This window comes from Gossypium arboreum, chromosome 4, assembly GCF_025698485.1.
Source record: "Gossypium arboreum isolate Shixiya-1 chromosome 4, ASM2569848v2, whole genome shotgun sequence".
In the NCBI taxonomy this organism is placed as follows: Eukaryota; Viridiplantae; Streptophyta; class Magnoliopsida; order Malvales; family Malvaceae; genus Gossypium; species Gossypium arboreum.
This window is the reverse complement of record NC_069073.1, coordinates 103,681,871-103,687,957: the sequence shown is the minus strand read 5'-3', so window position 1 is coordinate 103,687,957 and position 6,087 is coordinate 103,681,871. Positions and strand designations below refer to the sequence as shown.

Genomic DNA, 6,087 nt, shown 5'->3' with positions numbered 1-6,087 from the left:
TTTCACGATCTTTCTCAAAGTCTAGAACCACAAATCTGTTGGGATGATAAAGTTGCGCATTTTGACTAACACATCTTCTAGTACTCATTTTGGATGCACTGAGAATTTGTCGGCCAACTGCAGTGTTATTTGGGTATTTTTTAGGTCCCCTAACCAGAGTTTTTCAAAAATGGATAGAGGCATTAAATTAATACTAGGTCCTAGGTCATATAGAGCTCTATTAAAATGAATGCTTCGTATCTCTATGTGAATAGTAAAACTTCTCGGATCTTTTAACTTTTGAAGAATCTATTTCAAGATAATAGCACTACAAGAAGCACTTATATTAACTTGTTCACCTACCTTAATCTTCCTACACCTAGACGTAATTTCCTTTAAAAAGTTGGCATACTTACGAACTTTCGCAATTAATTCAATTAGAGGCAGGTTCACTTTTAAATTTTTGAACAAGTTTAGAAAACTTACAAAATCATCTTCATCCTGTTGTTTCTTTTCTTCTTGTCTTGAAGGGAATGGTATCTTTGTAATGACAGGATCTTTAGTTGCTTCTATCTCTGGCTCATTTGTCGATGCAACTACCTCCTCTAGTTTAGGTTCATTGTCAGCTTCTAGGGGTCTTTCTTGAAGATCATCAGTATTCTTTATATTTACCTCCTGTGCTAGGTTTCCTAGCCTACTCGCTACTTTTTCTAATCAGAGCGCTATTGCTTTCATGCATTCCTTCCCTTCCCTACGAGGATTATTTTTAGTGTTAATAGGAAAATCTGTGCCAATTTGCCTTTTTGTATCCCTATTTAGTCAATGTTCTCGTTTAATTGGTGCACTCATATTCCACTTGCTTTACATCTATTCTCATTGATTGCATCTCCACCTCAATTTTATCCAAACATTGACCACATACAGTATGGTCATTTTGGTTGGCCCTTTCCTAGGGTTTCTGTAAATAAGGAGGTTGATAGTTAGTGTTTTAAACTTGGTTAGAGCTATTACCTCCTCAGTTTCCTCCCCATCTCAGGTTTGGGTGGTCTCTCCATCCGGGATTGTCTGCATTAGAACAAGGATTTCCACCACTATTTCTGATGTAATTCACGTCTTCGGTGGGATTGTTGATGTAATGGAAGATAGGTTTGTCTCCTTTATAAATAGATGATGCACTCATCTCAACCTTTATTTCGTTGATTTTTTCCATCAGTTGTTGATATTTATCATCCTCCTAGACAGCCTTCATTGTAGAAAGTATTTACCCGTATATTTATCGTTCAGTTGGCCACTAGCAGGAATTTATAGCCACACTTCCTATTAATTCATATGCAACCTCGTACATTTTCATTAAGGCTTCTCCTGTGCTCCATCTAATCTTAACCTCAAATGTACATCCAACTGTTTGTAGAAAATTTGCAGTCGTAACCACTCAGGCAATCCGTTGTGTGGGCACTTCTGAATTAGCGCTTAAAATACTCCCATGCTTCATGAAAGCTTTCTCCTTCTAATTGTTTGAACATCAAAATTTCCCTGCTTAGCTAAACCGTCTTGCTAATGGGGAAGAACTTTTTTAGGAACTTCCCTATGAGTTTATCCCATGTCGTGATTGATCCTGGCAGCTGCGAATCTAGCCAAGAAAAAGCACTATAAATTAATGAAAAGAGGCACAACCAAAGATGAATAGTATCATCACTGACCACATTGTACTTAAAGATATCACAAAGTTGTAGGAACTATTTTAATTGCTAACTTAGATACTATGTCATTGTTTTGTGAAACTGCAAATTATTCTAGATCATTTGGATCGTAGCTAGTTTAATCTCAAAAATCATTGGCCATGATAGTTTGCCTTGTTATACTTCTGTGAACCATAACCAGATTTGGTAGTGCATACTCTCTCATAGTCCTCTCGTTACACACCATGTTTATATTTGCGGGTAGTTGTCGTGGTGGTGGATCTTCTATATTTTATTATTAGCCTCACCAAATAGAAAATTCTCGCATGGCGGTAGATTCCCTCCAGCAGGTATCTGATTTTCCATTGGCTGCTACTTCTTTTACTATTACTGTGACAATGTTTTCAGATTATTTTCTCTGGATATATGATTGGCTCTATAGGCATTCCCCTGCTATGAGTCATACACTAAACCCAGAAAATAATTAGTAAAAACAAGAATATTAAATTTGTAACTATAACGTAAAAATTTCCTAATTATTGTATTAATATGAAAAAATTAAAACTAATATAGTGATGTTGCCTCCCTAGAATAGCACCAACAAGTTGACTGCCTCTAGACGTACCAATGTCAAGAGTAGAAATCCAGCACAAAAGATTTGAAAAAGTCGCATCTGTAAGTATATGAGTAAGGTTGTAATATAATTACAACAAAGTAGGTGAGTACTCCGAGGATTGTACCCACGGGAGGCGAACACTAAATTAATCCTAACTTAAACATAAATAGATCTAATCAGTACTTTAATTGAATTATAGTACGAAAGATTAAAACAAGGTTTTTTAAGAAACTATACTAATGATAAGTAAGATCAATAAAGAAAAATAAATGAAAAACAAGAAATCCAATAAGAAATATATTAAATCTGGGCATAAGTGATTAGCTCGCTTTTTTTAATTTTAATTAACTATCGTCTCGCGTTTTCTTGTTCAACCAACTACTCAATACCCCAGCAGGATCCTTCGATGCATCCACTGAAATACTGAGTCAGCAAGAAGTACATATCTTTTGACCTTATAGGCCATACCTGTGACATCCCTAATTTGACCCTAGTCGGGAAGTGGTGTCGGGACCATTAAACCGAGTCTTATAAGTAATTAAAAGTTATATTCTATGTTTATGATGTTAGCAAATGCATGTGTGAAAGTTGCATGCATTAATTTGATCATTTCTATGTGAATTTATTAAGATGGACTTATATGAAACATTGTTGAAAGGTGATAGGCCAATCTTCAATGGTCTAATAGTATATGCATGCAAAAGAATGGTTTTGCATGTCAATTTACCCAAAGAGAAGGAAGTGGCCGCCATGGTGATGAAGATGGGCAAAAGAAAACATGTCTTAAACATGTTTTGCTAGTGGTGGATGTTAGAAATAATAAAATAAGAGCATGGGTAAAGAAATGAAAAAAAAATGAGTGTGGATGCTTTCCCCCTTGTGCCGTACATGAGAGAAACAAAACGAAGAAAAAAATTTTTGTTCATCTATTTTCACTCTCCTTTTGGCCGAAAATACTAAGGATAAGGAAGGAGTTTTGCTTCATACTTGGTTTGGAAGAGGATTAGGAAGAGGTTGGCTATACTTGCATCAAGAGTAAGGTATGTTTGAGGTTGTGCCATGAGATTCATGCATGTTTTTGGTTGCTAGATTGATGTTCTTGTTAGCCCATGGTTCAAATCTTTGTTATGTCATGGGAATGAAATTCGCCCAAGTGAATATGGTGATAAAGCCATTGCATGCTAAGTGTGAAGCTTGATGATGATGCATGCAAAGATGGATTGTCTACTCTTGAAATTTCTTTGTAGCCATCTTGAGTAAGACTTTGAGTTTTCTTTTTGTTTAACCATGATTGAAGTTGAAAGGGCATGATTGTGATGTATTCGGCCATGATGCATTCATGAGCATGGTTCATGCTTCTTGCATGATAGTTAAAATTTGTGTTTTGGATGGCTATAGACACCTTGAAATTGACCATGCACATATATGTATATATATGTTTGCACATGATGTTTTGGTTATGAAGTAAGTGATGAATATGTTTGTTTAAAGAAGAAAATGTTGAAGGATGTTTGTGAAATTGCAAGTATAATCGGCCATATGAGTGCTTGATGCTATATTATAAGTATTGAGCCACAATATGTAAAATATTAACTAGTAAAATGCATGCTGTTTTTTTGTGTGGTATTAAGTGGATAATTGGCCTCAAATTGGACATGTATATTCGCCTTAGGTAGCCTATTGATGGCCTTAGCTTTTCCTTGATGCTTGAATGAATTGTATTGAATTGCTTGATGTAGTATAAAATGTGCATGACCATTGTGTATTCAAGCTAAAGGGTGGCCATATGACCATTTAAACTCCTTGTCATATTCGCCATAAGCTAGCATAATGAGGTTTTAATAAATTAAATTTGTTTGAATTAGCTCAAGAGCTTAGAGGGCCACAATTGGACAAGGGGAAGGAAAAAGTGATCGAATAGCCGTAAAAGCCGTTCGACAACATCCAAGGTAAGTCCTCAAGAAGTGACCCTACTTGAATTATGTGAAATGAAATATGGATGTGTAATGATTATCGATTTATGTGTGTATGAGTATTTGAATGATACCCGGGCTAAGTCCGAAGGCGATTATGCTAGTGATTACCTTTGTGTTTGAGCCTTAGTAACGAAAATGAAACATGAATGTCTAATGATTATTGATGTATGTGTGCATGAGCAATTGAATGATATCCGGCTAAGTCCCAAGACATTTATGCTGGAAATTATATCCGGGTTAAGACCAAGGCAATTGTGCTAGCGGCTACATCCGGCTAAGACCAAGGCATTCGTGCAAGTCGTTCTATCCGGGCTAAGACCAAGGCATTCGTGCACGTGGTTATATCCGGTTGTATTCCGAAGAAGCTTGGGCTGGAGGTGAGTGTTGGTTGCTGTAATAAATTCAATTAGTACGCTCGAAAAGGCCAAAGAATAAGGTATGTTTATATGTGCATTGGAAAAGTCGACATGTTTGAGCAACATTCGCTCAATCGACTAACGAATATCAACTATTGAAGTGGTTGATACCTTGTGAAAGTATATAATGATGAAGTGTGAAGTAAGAATGATTATGTGAATGTGTATTAATGAAATGATGCATTTGGCTATGTGAATGTATTGCTTTAATTAAAGCTGATTTTATTCCTTGAGACTTACTAAGCATAAAAATGCTTACCCGTTGCTTTGGCTCTCTGTTTTATAGATTTTGCTCGATAGCAATCGGATTCGGGATCATTAAAGTCAAGTCATCTACACTATCAAAGCCTCCATTTTGGTATAATTTTGGTTGAACTTTGAAATGGCATGTATAGGACTACCCTTGTCGGTTCAATTGTGTTGTGATGTATATGTGTACGGCCATGCGAAAATGGCTCGTAGAAGTCAAGTACTGAACTTAGACCATTTGTGATTTGTATATATATATATATATGGTTTCATGATGTAATTATGGATTGGAAATGGGAGTGTTGGTCACATGATCAGCCATTGGAATGGCTAAAATGGTCATAGGTGAACCTATGTATGGCAAGACTAGTTGGATCATGGAGACTACAAATAGATAAGACCTACCTTGAAAACAGATGCTGGCAGCAGCAGTAGAGTGGTTTTGAAAAATCACCAAATTTTTTAGGAATGGTATTAAATAGTGAATAAGTTATGTAAATGAACCTTGATGAGTCTACTTTCATATGGAAGAAACGAAACGGTCATAGGAGTTACATGTTAAGAGATATTAATGCTATTGTGAGACAGGGCCAGAACGGTTTCTGGGTCCCCTGTTGCAACTTTAAAAGTTTACTATAAATTATCCAGAAAGAATCAGGAGTCATGCCTTATATGTACAGATTCCATTTTGAGTCTTGTTTCATTAGAAACAAACGGTACCAGTATTAAAGCCCTGTACAGAGAGATATTCAAGTTGTAACGCGCAAAAGTCAGAGCAGTCGGTCTCTGTAACATGGGTGACTTTAACTAATAAACTGTACCAATTGGCCCAACCAAAAATTCTAGAAATAAATCCATGGATGGATATATGAGTCTAAATTCACGGAAAATTTACAAAAACAGTTTCCGAGTTTTGAAACTCGAGATATGATTTTTAAGGCGACAGTGCCGCAGTTTTCCAGCCTGACTGGAAATGTCAAATTGATGGGCAAAACATGTGGATTTGGCTTGTTAACCCCTCGTGTCCGACACCGGCGATGGTCTCGGGTTTGGGGTGTTACAATACCAATTTTTGGTTAATTCCTACCTTTATGACTTCCTAGGGTTGTCAGGCCTAGAGTTTAGGCTCTTCCTTTCATGAACAGCTAATTTGTTAAGAAATCCCTACAAAA

At 36.4% G+C, this 6,087-nt stretch overlaps 1 non-coding gene across 1 annotated transcript; it reads left to right on the top strand.

Annotated features, from left to right (window-relative positions):
- Positions 1-1,417: 1,417 nt before the first annotated feature.
- LOC128291965 (small nucleolar RNA R71) lies at positions 1,418-1,522 on the top strand. Its single transcript, XR_008281948.1, has one exon. It is a non-coding gene; the product is annotated as a small nucleolar RNA R71 (small nucleolar RNA).
- Positions 1,523-6,087: the final 4,565 nt, after the last annotated feature.